Consider the following 17316-nt stretch of genomic DNA (forward strand, 5'->3'; position numbering starts at 1 on the left):
CCCTTGATATCAGACATGGAAACTTCAGAATTTACAATTTGCCTGCTGTATTTTGGTCCTGATTTGTTTCAATATGTATTCATTTTGTTCTCATTCCTCTCTTTTGGAATGGTCATATAAAGTCTGTACCATTGTATGTAGGAAATATATAACTTGCTTTTGATTTTACAAGGGATTATAATTAGAAATCGCCTTGAAACTCAGAAGAAACTTTAAAGTGATGCTTATATTATGAAAGACTATGGACATTTGAAGTTGAGCTAAATGCCATGGGAGCCAAGGGTCAGATTGTGGTGGTTTAAAATAGAATGATCCTTCTTGGGTTGAGGGATAGCTAGGATGTTTCCATTTTCTGGCTGTTGAGAATAAAGATGTGATGAACATAGTTGAGCAGGTATCCTTGAGGGATGGTGGAGCTTCTTTTTGGTATATGACCAGGAGTGGTATAAATGGGTCTTGAGGTAGAAATATTCACAGCTATCAGAGAAAGCCAGATTGATTTCTAAAGTGTTGTATCAGTTTACTCTACCATCAGCAAGGAAGGAGAGTTCTTCTTGCTGGACATCCTCCCCAGCATGTGTTGCTACTTCATTGTTTGATCATAGCCATTCTCAAGGGTTTAAGATGGAATCTCAGGGTTGTTTTTATTTGCATTTTCCTCGTGACTAAGGATGTTGAGCATTTATTTTAGTGGTTCTTGGACATTAAAGACTCTTCTGTTGGGAATTCTCAGTTTAATTCACTCCATATGCCATTTTAATTGGATTATTATGTTTGTTTGTATTTAATGTCTTGTTCTGTATGTATTTTGGATATCAGCCCTCAGACAGGTATAAGATTGGTGAAGATCTTTTCCCAGTTGTTGGCTGACTTTTTGTTCTATTGACAGTGTCCTTTGCCTTACAGAACCTTTTCAGTTTCATGAGGTCCCATTGATTAATTGTTGTTGATAAAGAAAATGTGGTGCATTTACACAATGAAATACTACTCAGCTTTGAAAAACAAGGAAATCATGAAATTTGAAGGCAAATGGGAGGAACTAGAAAATATTATCCTGAGTGAGGTAACACAGACCCAGAAAGATACACATGGCATGTACTCACTAATAAGTGAATATTAGCCATATAGTACAGGATAACCATCCTTCAATCAACAGACCTAAAGAAGCTAAGTAACAAGGCGGTCCCAAGGGAGGATGCTTGGATCTCCTTAAGAAGTAGAAATATTATAGACATTGGAAGTTGATGAAGAGAGGGAACTGGCTGAGAGAGCGAGTGGGAGGTGAGAGCTGGGAGAAAGAAGGGAAATGGATGATGGGAATCTCTGGGACAAGCTGGTGACCTGTGCTAGGATAGGCTCATGGGAGTACATAGGGGTGACTCTAGCAGAGGGTGATATGGAGACTGAAATTGTCACCTTTTATAGTCATGTAGGACTTCCAGTACAGGGAGGGGGATACCAAGCCACCCTCAAATCCTTAGACCTAAAATTAACCCTGCCTACAAAGTGTGCAGGGATAAAGTTGGAGCAGAGATTGAGGGAAGAGCCAAATAATGACTAGCCCAACTTGAGACCCACTCAACAGGAAAGAATCAACCCCTTCCACTGTTAATAGTACTTTGCTATTCTTACGGCAGGAGACTAGCATCACTGTCCTCCGAGAAGCTCCATCCAATAGTGGGTTAAAGCAGATGCCAAGATTGACAACCAAACTTTAGGCAGACCTTGAAAAGTCTTGTGGAAGAGTTGGGGAAAGGATAAAGGGATCCAGAGGAGACATGATCCTGAAAATAAAACCAACAGAATGAACTAACTGAGGATCTTGGGGGCTCACAGAGACTGAACCACCAATCAAAGAGGATTTGAGTCCCTCCCCCCCCCCCCATATATATATATATATATATATATATATATATATATATATATATATCCCAGAATAAGATAAAAAACAACTAATTTAAACATGACATTTTATTAAGTAGAGTAGATATTGGGACATATAATTTTTCCAACAAGTGCTTAAGAAAAAAAGTGAAATGTCAGAGAACATTTTAAATATGATAAAGAATAAGCTTATACTTCTTAATAATATAGAAAACATTGACTAAATAAGTGACAGTAAAGAAAATAAATTAAAGTTTCTAAGAACGTGATATTATAGTAATCACAACTTTAAAACATGAGTGTCCTTCCATATGCTAGATTTATTTTTTTATATTTTTATTAATTTATTCATATTACATCTCAATGGTTAGCCCCTCCCTTGTATCCTCCCATTCTCCCTCCCTCCCATTTCCCCCTTACTCCCCTCCCCTATGACTGTGACTGAGGGAGACTTCCTCCCCCATATATGCTCACAGGGTATCAAGTCTCTTCTTGGTAGCCTGCTATCCTTCCTCTGAGTGCCACCAGGTCTCCCCATTCGGGGGATGTGGTCCCGCTCAAACTATGGTACCAGCCAAGGACAATACAGGCTGTAAACTTCAAACCCCTACCCAGATCTAGCCAATGGACAGGACAATCTCCACAGTTGAGTGGAGAGTGGGGTTTGACTTTCACATATGCTAGATTTATTATCAGGTGTGCTGACTTCTAATAAATAATTTGATGTCTGCAGTGCAAATATTCACACTTTCGTACTTTAAGTTCATGCTGTAAAATTATATTAGCATGGTTTTATAGTATATTCTGACTTGTAATTTTATACTCAATAATCACCAAAGCAAATCAAGGTCTTATTCCTTGGTAAGAGACTAATTCACCAAGATGACATTTGGTCATTCTATTTTTATATCATTGCCTTGTTATTACGATGGTCAACATCTGTAACAATTGCAAAGTGAATGTCCATTGTCTGCTTCTCAAGCAATATCTATACATATCACTGTAATTTGTTTGGGAAGTCGAGAGTACCAGCAAATATAATATACATTCTGATCCTATAAAATTTAGCAATGGGAAATATAGAGAATAATGAAAATGGAAAATACTGTCTCTCTCTCTCTCTCTCTCTCTCTCTCTCTCTCTCTCTCTCTCTCTCACAAACACACATACACACACACACATACACACACACACACACTCATTCACTCATACACAGTGTTAATATAGAAACCCCATCCTTCATATTTTAATAGGACCTGAGTGCTTTCCATCTTTTTAAGCCATTATATTTTTCTAATTGGACTCTGGGGACTTGCCATTTTTATTCATCCTCCAAAAGAGACAGAACTCTATTTTTATGCTGAAGTGTATTTTCTAAAATGTAGTTCAGGTTTGCTTTCTGTATCTCTACAGCTGTTAGCTTGCTTTAAGACTAATGGAATAGAGTAACATTCACTAATGTAATACTAATACATTGTCCTCAGTAGAGATAACACAGATGGTATCTTAATGTTTTCCAAGAATGTAAATCAAGGCATTTTAAGATTTTCTATAATCAGTTTGGGGATAATACACTGCAAGATTCAATGTATGATGCTAGTAATTAGCAGTTAGTAATTAACGCCAATGTTCCCACAAGTCTAGGAGCCTCTTTCTTTACTATCTTCAGAATGTTCTGTCATGTGGATCTATCACTCTGCAGCTTTCAGGAGAATAATGGATCTCATAGTTTCTCATTTCAGCAAATATTGTGCAATGGTACACATAGCAATTGGAAAGTCAGTGTCCTGCTCCAAGCCTGGCTCCCATAATAGCTTTTTGTTCCTATGTTAGACTATGTTTTCAGGTTTGATCCACCAAAGAAAGGCATTTGTACATTCAGCATTTCTCAGTGTATACTCTCTGAAAGCTGCTCAGAAACCCTTGTCACCTAATATGCAACCAAGTACCGCTGTTATGTTGGCTTGCAGAGGGAATAGGATCTAGAATCCAATCCAAATGTGCTCCCAAGAGAGACCTCATGCCTATTAAAATATGAAAATCCAAGGCTACATTTGCTCTGGGTTTCCTACAAATGCTAACATTCTTTGATCCTAAATTTTAATGAAATAATTACATATGCAAACTGTCAAGTCAAAAGCATTTTTAATGTGTGTGTGATAAAGAGCTAGAGACAATTGTAATGGGAGGGATAATTACACTACGGAGATATGCAAAGCCCTCAGAGCTTAGACAGAATGAGTCTTTGTTTCCTAAAGAAGAATACATGATTTAAGAGAGAAAGAAGTGGGGTCAAGGAGTGAAATAAGAGGTAAAGCCTAAGATGTCCTTGAATTTGGGATCTTTTTGGTTCTGCCTATCACATACTGTGACGGCTGACGTGGGCCGTCATGCATTGCTATTCTAAGTAGTAACAAGCCATTTTTTGTTCAGGACAGAAACCATTCAGCTAGCCCTCATGCAGCAAGTATTGGGGTTTCTGAAATATCAGAGTCTATATCTGTTAAGCAATCATCATAGAATCTTTTCTAAGTCACAAAGGGGAAGGTGTCTTTGCACTAATTTATTTTTCCATCATAAAAAAAAAATGTGGTGCTGTTTTCTAGTGTCCCTATTTGATTCAACTTTTCAAAGAGTTCAGCACAATCCAAAAAATATATATATAGGACAGGTGAAAAATGATACCATTTGAGAATATCAGAGCAGTATCACTAAGTTCTAACCCCAGGAGAAGACATTGTTTGCTGAATTCACTTCTTCAGAGATTAAATAGTAAAGAAACTCAGCCACAGGATTCAGGCTTCCATGTCCACTGGCAGTAATCCTGAGAGTGTGCTCCAGTGTTTCTGGCTGCATGTTTCTCTGCTACAATAGTAAGCCACGCCCCTAGAGATGAGGTAGCACTCGGCTTTCTGGAGGTAAGATATGTGCATACATAGATTCCTGTCACCTGAGAGTCACCATCACACAGTGCAAAGAGCTGCAGATTTCAAACAAAGGAAGAAAATCTAGGGCACCCTTCCCCCACACTACTGGGAGCTGAGGCTGAGCCACCATGCAAAGCAAGAGAAAGCATTAAAGATTTACACAGCTGCTTGTTATCAAAATTGCTTATCTTGTACTTTTTAATAATAACTCCATTGGTTTCCTGGAGTTCATCATTGCTCTTAGCAGGAATGTAATGCAGTCTTTTCCCTAGCTGTTTCTGTTTCTTCCTTTGTTATAGTGTGCAGTTGCAGCTCTCTCTCTCTCTCTCTCTCTCTCTCTCTCTCTCTCTCTCTCTCATACACACACACACACACACACACACACACACACACACACACACCACATCTTGCACGAACCCACATAAACAAACATTTGCATGTACACACAAATACCTGCATATATACAATATTTATTATATATGTGATATTATATAAAATTAAACCAGTCAAAAATAATGGTGAACAGCAAGCACTGCGAGGAGGAGTAGCTAAGCCTCTCACATAAAGCTGTGTAGTGCTTATGTGTGGAGCTTGAATTTATTCACTAAATGGTTTATAACAATAAAAAGTATTCAGTTAATAGTATAAGTGAAAATGTTCATGATACATTTTGGTGTTCCTTAAAATAATCTTCTGTAACTTAACGAGATGCTCCAGAGACAAAGTGCTTGCTGTGCAAGTATGAGGCCCTGAGTTCACATGCCTAAAATCTACTAAAGCTAAAAATAGAAATATACCTTTACAGTCTCAGCACTCTAACAGCAAGAAGAAAGGCCAGCTAGCTTGACATATAAAGTACAGTTGGGAAAAATCAGAGACCTGGTCTTAAATAAAGTGAAAAATGAAGACCAATACCTGAAGCTATTTTCTTCTGACCTTCGCAAATCCCATAGCCATGTTGACTACAGACACTCAGTCAGCACACACACACACACACAGGAACTCACAAACAGAAGAATTTTCTTTTTCCAAGATAAGGAGAAGCTCTGTTAATAATAATTCACTTGATTTCCTTGAGTTTGTCAGGAAAAAAAATGTAGTTTTCCTTAGTTAGCTTTATTGTGGTGAAATTTTAATTATCCTTGGAAACACCTGCATCAAAGTACCTGCTTCTTGTACTTGATTTTCTTCAAAGAAGTTTTAGTACAATTATTTGACAAACCTAGGAAATGGAGCTCATTTGTATATTGCATAAAACAGTTTAAAATTTATTAATGTACATTGCTTATATTTATTTAAAATACACTGAAAATCATACATTGCTTGACCAGCATTTCACAGAGTTTTGCTCAGTTTGCTTGGAAACCTATTTAGATAAATATCATTTTAATGAATGTTTATATAAAATGGAGGTGTACAGCAACTTCATGTAGGCCTTTAAGGCACATACAGTACAATTTTATTGTCTGGATTAGAATCTGGGTTGTAACAATGAATCATATGTAGAAGTTTTTAAATAGTGAATATAATATGTAACCTCTACATATTAAATTATTTGTGACTAATTTTAGCAACAAGAGGATCATATTCAAGGTTGTGACACTGCAAAAGAAAATGTAATCCCACTCACTACATAATTGGTGATTTAAGGTGGGGAGGGGGCTTTTAGTGAATTAGCCTTTTCTAAAGGCCAAGTACATTTGGCCTTTGTATAATTGGAGCAAGGAGTTGGTAAGTCAAAATTGAAGCTCCTAGAAAACATGGGTGCAGAAACACTCTCCAGATGGTTGACTTTCAAAGGAATAATTGTATATACCCTTGAAAAAGTCTGTTCTGGCTGGTAATTTTGGCAAAACATACTTTTTAAGAATTTATATCTCAAATGGTCAGAGAAATAATTCACAAGATTTCTAAAATAATTTTCATAAGGAAAAACAAATCAAAAACAAACCTTCCAAGATTAGTCAAAGAGAGAGTAATTGGACATCAGGTTTGCCCACCATACCGAAGACATTTTCATCCTAAGGAAAATACGGCTATTATTAGTTGGTTCTGTAAAAGGACAGGTGTTTCATTCACAGTCTTACAAGTTGAGTTCACAGCTCAGGATTGTGAACCAAGGCCTTTTGTTTTGAGTGTCAATGGTCTGAACCCCTGTGGTAACCTAATTCTTCAGCTATTGCTTAATCCTCCCATGCAATCCTGAAACAACACAGCACTGTGACCTGCATCTAGCAAAATATTTCTTTACTTTATTGATTTTTAATGTTTATACTATGATCTGCACTGCTTCTTTAGAAGTGCAAACTAGAGAGTGCCTGTTGATGTTTTCTATTAAATTTAAAGGTGTTATTTTATGCAGAGCTTTCCAAAGCCTATTTTTAAGTGAAATAATTTCAAAGCAATAAGTACCTTCCATGTTTGATCTAATGATATGGAATTTTTAGCCAAAGAAAAGCAGGTTTTCAAGGGATATTAAGATTAAGCCAGCAGACTAAGAATGGGGCATTTGTTTGGGGAGGAGACAAATACCTTAAAGGAGGAGGGATTTCTTAACACAGGTGATATGAAGGGGGAGAAAAGGGAAAAATTAGTGGTTCCATAAGTACTGCAGAGGAAGGGAAAGTACAGTGGCTCAAGCCTTTAATTCCAGCACTTGGAGGACAGAGGAAGGCAGATGACTGTGAGTTCGAGGCCTGGCTGATCTACAAAGGAAGACCAGGAAAGCCAACATAACACAGAGAAACCATGTTTCAAAAAACTAAGGAGAGAGAGAGAGAGAGAGAGAGAGAGAGAGAGAGAGAGAGAGAGAATGCTAACTAGCTCTAAGGATATATATCTAGGGAAACCAATAAGGAAGTCTACTATTTTGTAAGCTTAAGTATATGTGAGGCACAAATGAGTATTCCAAACCCCCAAAATCTCAATCTTCAGACTAGCAGGAGTATGGATCTCTCCATCTCTGTTCTGTGCTTGTATGCCCTGGAGCATGTAGTCTTGCAAACCCATGTTGGCAATTCTTGAAGTAGTCACATAGCCTAGATCTTGGAATTTTTCCCCATGCAAATGAAGCATTCCTGAAACCTCAGTACCAGGTCACACACTCTGCCCCACTTCCTCAAGGTTTATATAGGCTTCTTATACTCCCCTCCACACAGAGAGTTGTATCACTGGAAGAACTGTGCTGTCTACCTTGCCAAGCTTCACTCGGAGTCCAGAACCAGTAAGCACTGGTGCTTGGATGCCATGGGCTCTGAACTAACAAACATATACATATAAAAGACTTTAAATGGAGTTATTGCTTGCCACCAAGAAGACATAGATAGCTAAACAATGCCTCATATTGGATGTGGGATAGTTCTTAACAAAGTTTTCACTAGGAGTGTTTGCCAAGACCTCCCAGATAGTGTAGGCTATTAAGTTACAAATCAGAAATTACTTGTAATACGGTAATACTGAACACAGAATACTCTTTGGTCACAGACCTTAGAAAAACAAACCTGGTCCTGAGCTGGAAGTTTTCTTCTTGCTCAATATGTTTCATAGGGTTGTCAGGTGCTATACAGGCTACTTGGAGAGATAAAAAATCAAAACCAAAAGTCTCAAACAGTGTTGATCCTGAAAGCTCCAGTAATGATCAGCATGACAAAAAAATATCAGTAGGTACAATTTTGGATAAGTGTGATGGGGGCAACTAACTATTTTCTGATTAAATTTAAGGTCGGTCTCACAGAACAGGGCATCATGGCTAGTGCTATAATTTTTTCCATGAACTCATAGCTGTAGAGCTCATAAACCTGTGGATAGCCTTACCACTATAGTTTTGTAAATGTGTAATACCAAATTGCCTTCTACATACCCGTTTATATACCTATAGACTAGGGACAACCTCAGTCTCTATCAGATCAGCTCTCTGTCTGTCTCTCTGTCTGTCTCCTCTGTCTCTGTGTCTTTCTGTCTCTCTGTGTCTCTCTCTGTGTCTCTGTCTCTATCTCTGTGAATGTGTATGTGTATGTGTGTGTGTGTGTATGTGTGTATGTATGTATGTATGTATATACGTATGCAGTAGTTGAACACCTTTAATCTCAGCACTCAGAAGGCAAAGACAGGCAGATCACTATGAGTTCAGGACAGCCAAGACTACAAATAAAAACCATGTTTTGAAAAAAGAAAGAAAGAAAGAAAGAAAGAAAGAAAGAAAGAAAGAAAGAAAGATTAATAGTAAAATTCAGAGAACAAGTTTCTGTGGTGTTCTCAATCATAAATGAGACATCTACTTCACATGCTTGTCAAGTTCAGATGGTCTGCAGTTCCTTTCTCAGGCAATAATCCTACCAACATGTGGCTATACAGCAGCAGAAAGAAATGCCTATGAGTAGTAGGACCAACATCCTGAGCAAACAAGAGCACAAGGACATGGAAGTGCTGAGAAGGGAGCTCAGATAAAGAGCTCAGAGAAAATGTTTGTTCAAGCTCTGCTTTCAGGGTTATGTTTAATACCTAGCTAAACAATATGTAAATATCAGTGAAATGAATCTGTAGCCCTGGGTCTCTGTCTCACCTCACTGATGCCCTGTGTTAACTATGACTGTTCTGGAAGAAACAAGTACACTTTGCCGAAGGTTCAGGGAATATTATGGAAGACAGAGAAGAAAGATTGTAGATGTCTTCTATCAAGGAAGACTGGGACCATAAACAATGGTTTATGGACAAAGTAGTAAACTCATGGATTAGCAACATCCCTGCTTACTTTACAAGATATGAAGAAGATGAAGCCTCGTGACATTCCAGCATGAATAAGGGGAGCACAGAAGTTTCTCTACCTATTGTTAAGTTTCTACCTGTTGTAGTATTTACAGTTCATGCCTGCTAGAGGAAGAGAAGTCAATGTTCTTTAGATATGTGATTCCTGGTAGGTTGACCATGATCCAGTAGTAGGACCAACATCCTTATTATATAGGTAGCAGTAACTACACTTAGTGACTTGATAAAAAGAAAAAGGGAAATCATTTTGGAAGGGGGCTTAGGCTAGTAAGGGATGAAAACTATAGAAATATATCATATGCATGCATAAGCTTGCCAAAGAATAATCTTTTTATTTTAATATGATATTTGTTTACAGAGAATAAGTGTCCAAATAAAGAAATGAATGACCATAACCTTGTTTGTTCTGGATTTTTTTGTTCAATTTTTTATTTTTGACAGGTCAATGGAATAATTTTTTTAATGTTTAAAAATGTAGACTTTGGAGAAAAATCAGAAACTTTAAAAGAGATCTTCCACGGGTAGTAACCAGAGGAGAAATTGGAAATATGGGTAAGTTTTTATGTGAAGTGCAACATGAAAATAAAAAGTACCTGCCTCCTCCCTAGGCAGTGTAGAGCACTGAGGTAAGAATTCCTCTACAGACTTTGGAGGGGACAATAAGCTCCATCCAGCAGTCTCAGGGCACTACAACTCCTTTTACATTTTTAGGAGATATAATGGTTCCTGAGAGAATTCAAAATCTACAGTTCTAATCTGAGTGAACGTTTCTCCCTGTAATATTTGGAAGCTTTTCACATCATTACTTCAATAATTTTGTCCATGAAAACAGAAATCTGAAATTCTCCCCTACTAGTTATTTTCATAGTCACAAAACCTCGGAACCATTGATGGGGCTGTAGCAATCAATGTTCTTTTCCTTCTGTCAGCAGAATCAAGGTATTATTTTGAAATTAATTTGTGTCATCTCTCTTTTGCACTATTCCCTGAGATCCGTCTTGTCACCCACATTTCAGACTGTGACGTCTTGTCAAATCCAGTTTACTCTAAGCCTTTTGAAACCAGTTTCTCAAGTCAAGTGGCTGGTCTGTATACCAAGAACACAAAATCTCTGCAGTCAGCTAAAATGTTGCTGTTGTCAATTTTAATGATGTTGTGTTGCAAGAGCAAAGCACCTCAAGCTGACAGGCTCATACGCCGTGCTGCAGACAATAGCCAAACGTAGATCATTATATCTTTAAATAAAAACAGAAAGTGATGGCATAGTTAGATGAAAGTAACTTAATAAGCCAATAAAATACCTCCTGATACAAATCATGTCCCTGCAGCTGTTTGTTGCCAAGCCCACAAACTAACAACATAGCAGAGTGAATGCCAGTAGAAGGTTAGAGAAAAAATCAACAAATTGTCATCCTAGACATAATGCAGAGATAACACTTGTTCCATTTCCATCAATCAGAAAAATATCCAATTCACTTACATCACACTCTCTCCATTCATATGCTTGAACAAGTTTCCCTGATTAATTTGAAGCTGTCTATTCTCTAGAAAGCACCTTAGTGAATTTTATAATTCTCTAGTGTTTTCTAAAAGATATAAAACAGACAAAAGGAAGAAAAATCATTGAGTCATTGGTGTAGAAAGCCAAAAATGAGAAAGGATGGTCATAGAAAAACTTATCTTTAACTGAACTGAACTGTGGCTATTTATTTTTCTCAATGTAAATAAAAATGAGTTATTCTTGAAATTTTCTTCTTAAAAGTAAATTTCTGTCATATATTTGGGCAGAAACTTTAATTTGTCCTATATATTTAGGTAGTCCTACTACTTTCAGAATCTTAAAGGGTAGAATCAGTGTACTACAAATCAAAGCTAAATGCTGTTCAGGACAAATTAGGAAATTCTGGTTTTGTAGTTATCACAGGTTAAACAAGTACAGGTAAGTGTTTTTATAGCAATAATACTCACATATTAGTTGCTAAGGAAAACCCATATATATATATATATATATATATATATATATATATATATATATATATATATATATATGGTGTGGCTCAGCCCTAGCATCCACCTTTAATCTAAGATAGGATTAAATAAAATGAACACTAGGTCAAGAGGTGGAACAAGCAACCAGTTGACCTGCAGTGAACATAGAAAATAACACAGAGAATATGAGAAACTGAGGAGGACAGACAGGGAGAAACAGAAGTAGAAGGAAGGAATCTTGAGTTTGTGTGGCTTTGAGGACAGCTTGGTGAAAGAGGGTGTCTTTTTTTCTGAAGAGGAAGGGCAGCTTCCTGATTAGATCCCCTGAAGAGCAGCAAGGCCTCCAGCCAGCTGCAGAAAGACAAAAACTGATACCAACCCCAGACTGGTAAAGCACAGACCATTCTTTCAAAACCACCTTGCTGAAACGAAAGTGGTGTGTTAACACAAGCAAGCTTCTCAAAGCCAAATCCCTTGGAGAATGGTCCCTTGCAGGCCTGCTTCTTGCAGGCCAGAAGAGTAAACACTTGAGGGTATTGGTCAGGATCCCATAAACGAGGCAGAAAAAAATCTTCTCCCTGGAAGCAGGATCCAGAGACAAACAGAAGTCTAAAGCATCTGAACTGGTGAGGTGAAGAAATGCGAATTTTGTTTGGTGTTCCTTTAGAACAAGTTCATATAGAAAGAAGCTTGTGTGCTTCATTTTGTATAATTTGGAGAACTGAAATATATGCATCATTCTATAGGATCATATTCAGAATTCCAATGGGGTTTTGCCTTAAGTTCTGAAAAGCAAGCTGTCTGACAGACGTATTTGCAAATTAGGCCAAATGGTGCTTCAGCGTGTATGTCCATTGGAATACTACAAATTTTAGACATGACATGAAACCTGTCACAGCTATAATTTATAATTGCATATGTCCAACAATAGGGTTGACATTCTGCCATCCAGGAGAGGGGTAGTTAAAAGAGTAAGTAGGGGATTCAGCCATGGGAGAGGTCCTATAGACACCAGAAAGGAGAACCAGAACTCCTGTGCTACCACATGCAAGTATTTCTATGGTGTAAACTGAGAGGAAGCCACATTAGCTTAGAGTAGTAAGAATAGAACAGTGACTGCTCAGTTATTGTGCTGCAAAGCTTGTTGAAATAATATAATAGAGTCTCAGTTATTCATGTGATAGCCCAGTTAAGAGAGAAACTAAGAGAAACAATCACAATTTTATAAAAAATAAAACTAACAATTAATTATCTTTACATTAGAACAGGTGAGAGCCCCTGATTAAGAGGTGATATTTCATCAGACAGCTTGAAAATTCAGTCCAAACTAACTTATAAGGATGAACAAATGTCTTTCATTTGAGCAAGCACAAAAATGAAAAATAATTTTTGAATGATAATTTGCCAAAGACATACTTGACTTACTGTCATGAAATGAAAAATGAGTTTTCTTAAACCACCTGTCTTCATTCCATGTTAAAACTTTAGGGTATAGATTGCTACATGGCCCTTGCCATCTAACCATCATCTTTTGAGTTTTCCCTTTAAGTAGAAAAGGATATTTTTTTTTGTTTTGTATTAAAAACATAGTTAAGACATTTTTAAAAATGATGCATTAAACTGAAAGGATTATTCACAGTTCAAATTTGTTTTCTAGTTCTCTAAGAGTTAGAGTGATTTAGAGCTAAGTTAAAATATGTGAGCAGGTTAGTAATATCACATCCCTTTAATGCCAGCAGAATCAGGCAGGTGTCTATATGTTAGTTGTTTTTTTTTTTTCTAAATTCTAGAGTTAGAGTGAACAAGATGGTGTTGGTGCATGCCTTTAATTTCACTACACAGAGACAAAACTCAGATACAACTCCTAATTAGTATTTGTGCACAGTAGAGAAACCATGTAACACATTTACAGATTATTATAAAACCCTATATAGGGCTACTAGAAAGGTGGCTAATTTCCAACCAAGCATGAAGAAAGAACAGCTTTTACAACTTTTGCTAAACTCATATTTAATCATGCAACCCTGACCAGTTTTGAACCAAATCAAATAATACCATAGTTATGGATATCATACTAATTGGTGAATTGGCAACTGAGGACTCTTCATATAGGAAGAGGGAATCCACTAACATTTGCATCTTGACTTTTATTGCAAATGCTTTTTATATATGAGGAATTGATATTTTCTTTTTGAGAAACAAATATGGACATTTTACAAGGTATGGAGAACTTTATACTCAGTCATTGCCAAACACCCTGTGGCTTAGCCATGGAAGTAAAGGCATTACAGTAGAAATGGCATCTATATGAATTCCTTTATAACATGTGCTAGCAAAAGTTTCTTTGCCTTTGTGTAATGAGGAAATGGCTCAGTTGCCTAAACAGCTCAACTCTCTTCCAAGAGATGACCCCTTTGAACTGTAGGAACCAATGGAATGATCACATCATTTGGCTAAGGTATGTTTCATCAACCACTGATGGAACTAAAAGTAATGGAAAGCAAGAGCATATGGAATAGGAGATGGAATGGCCACTGCTGAGGAAGGAATCTCTAACATCTCCAATTCATGGTATATGTGCAATGGTAAAGCTATATGTCCATGAAAATAGAAAACCACCATTTGTAGATAAATGCCAAATGTATCTGGTCATGAGAGGCAAAAATGGAAATGGAAAAACCTAGCAAAACTTAGCAAAGACATCAAATTTTATGTAGCTCATATAGACAACACATATGAAATTAATAAGGTAGTGGAAAATTGGCATCATGTTTAATTAAGTGTAGAATATTAAAATTTGCTAAGGAACAAATTCAGACTTACTTATCAATTTAAAAAACTTGAAAATTTACCCCTACCAGTAAAAATAAGGGAAAGTAGAGAACCAAATTAAACCAAGATAGCCCTATGAGAATATGTATTGTAAAAAAAAATCCATAGGCAGATTCATACTTTTAATCCCAGAATTTCAGAGGCACTCACCTTTAACCCTAATACTTGTGAGGGAGAAGCAGGCACATAAGAATTATAGTGATTTAAATTTAAAAGACACTTGCCAAAGGTAGGCTAAATTTCAAAGTGGATTTCCTTTGTGATTTAAAAAATCAATACACTTCAATAATGAGTTATATATATTAAGAAAGGGAACTATACCTATATTTACCCACAAATACTAATGAATATTTAGTTTCAAAATTTCAGAAGGATTTTTAAAATTTCAATTGACAGATAATATTTTCTGTTGACAAACCAGAAACAAACAAACAACCAAACAAGGGAATAAACCAAACCAAAACAAAACAAAACAAAAAACTAGGGGGGAAAAAAACAACAAAAATGCTTCTGGTCTAGGAAAGATACAACCTGCCAAAAAAGAAATGGCACCAGAGTTAGGGGTAAGATTTTATCTTTCAAAGAGAATAAGAACAGCCAACTAAAGGCAACTAAAGAATATGGAGAACACTGGAATGTGGAACATCTGAAGAAAAAGTATGAATTGTCAAGAGAAAATACCTCAAGAAGAAGAATACTTTGACTAAGTACTGTCACCTACCTTCAGCTGACCAGCTTAAAATACCAACTCTGAGACCTGGACTAATTTTGGCATACATGCCCCCATTTTAACTGAGTGGGTGCCAGTAAGATGTGTGCTGCAGGTGGGGCAACCCAGGCAGGTGCTCCCTTCTTTCCTCATGACACGCGGCTGTCTAGCTGTGAAGTATTATCAAATGCTTGTCTCTGATTCCCCCTTCAGTAACAAATGCCAATTGATCCTTATGTGGTCCCAATTGAAATAAAAAATAAAATTGGCTTTGGAGTTGGAGCATGGCTCTCTCGTTCTCTAAACCCACACATGCTTGTTAAAGGAAAACCAAAATCTCTGCCTCATATCAGAAGAGCCACCTGGTATGAGATAGAAGAAAACAAAAATAAGAGACTATTCTATTATCATTAGATTCTTGATATTTTGGTTTTATTTGACTATCTAAAGATTTTCGTAAGGTACAAATTATTAAATATGAAAAATATGATGCCAGGCAACAGGTATGATATGGAGCAGTTTATTATAGAAGCCTGGGGAAAGCAGAAAAGGGGAAAGAGTGCCTTAAAGGGGGAAGGAGGGACAAGATGAGGTTGCCCTTTTTATACCCTGTTGAGCTGGCATACCTGCTAGTAGGCAGGTGATAGCATCATGGGTTGCTATGCAGACTGGTATGCTAACATTCCTTCTTATTCCTATAATTAAAAGAAATGAGGACTTGGGATTGCTTTTCATGGAAGGTAAGTTAAAGTATATAAATTTACATTCATTGGAAGCAGCTCTTGGTTGCCATGTAAGGGGTGTGGGGAAAGAGAAAGAGAGAAAAATCAAGAGCAATAAAATATTCAAATTATATGGGGAAGGGGAAGGAAAACCTTTCCCCTGGAAAGTTCAAGGTACAGTGCAGTGTATGTCATCCTTTTCCTGCAGCAGATAGGTACTGAGGAATGCTGGGAGAACCTGGAGCTGTTTGTCCCAGGTCTGACACAGCATTCCAGCCTTCTGTTGATAATAAATGGATAAAGGGTGGTACAGATATTTTTATGAAACAGTGTTTGTTTCTCTCGGCTTATTTCTTAACCTGCTATCACATAAATAACTGACACTCTTCCATAATAGAAGACATCACAATACAATCTGAGAAGTTTATAGCTTTTCTTAACACTCTATGCTATTTTGTCTTACTCCCAGTGATACTTGTACTTGGTAGCTTTGCTCAGCTCCAACTCCTTCTTCCTGATCTTCCTTTGCCCCTCTCCCAGCAGCTGAATCCCCCACTCAATCCCCTATTTCTTCCTCTAACTTCTCCTCCCCTGGTCAACAGGATGTGCAGCCCTATTTTTACCCCGTTCAGGTTCAGAGATTGTTTCTATGCTGCTTTATTGGCATACCAGGGAGACAATTGCAGAGCCGAGTTTATACAACATTTAGACAGGAAATACGAATTTAAACAGCACAATAACCGTTATGACTACACAGGGGTGAAGACATCAAAGTCTTTGACTGCTTCCTTCTAACAGTGAGACAATGACAGGGTTTCATAAAGGTTGAAATGTTGACTAGGTCTGGAAAGAGTAGGCTCCTGTATTTGCTGTCCAGGGTGTGTGAACATCAGCAGATAGGAAGATCAATGCAGATCCTCACATGATCTGTGATGTTGGACTTGTGCACCTGTGGGTACCTGCTTTGATGCTGTGCTGTATGTAAGAAATCCTGGCTGGACACTGGGACATATATATGGGCAGAATACAAAATTAGTAGGTTAGGGAGAAAATTACATTTTTGTGAATATTTGAAAGTTTCAGGGGAGCAAAGAAGAGAAAAGGCTTGAAAATATGGAGCCTTCTTCAATTTACCCAATTGCTGGTGGTAATTGAAAGTTTCATTTTGTATATTTGGATCTGTCCAAGTTTAGTTGCAGAGGTGTGTAAGCTTAACAACCCTTAATGCTGCCATAGGGATTTGAAATTCTTCAGAAGGCATTCCAGAGAAGCTTGGAGGCTTGGTGAATGGATGATTTCCATGGAGAAGTAGAGTCAGTGACCTGCTGTGGTGTCCCCTAGTGGAAGGTTTAACTAAGAAAAAATAGTACAACCTGTTCCAGTGACTTGTCAGGACCGCTCAGGGACCAAGAGCGCTCAGCCCAAATAGGATCAAGCTGGCCCAAGGAAAGAGTCCACATAGAGCTAGGATTTTAGTGGAGGTGGGAGT

Source organism: Acomys minous, assembly GCF_964271855.1.
Source record: "Acomys minous genome assembly, chromosome: 1".
In the NCBI taxonomy this organism is placed as follows: Eukaryota; Metazoa; Chordata; class Mammalia; order Rodentia; family Muridae; genus Acomys; species Acomys minous.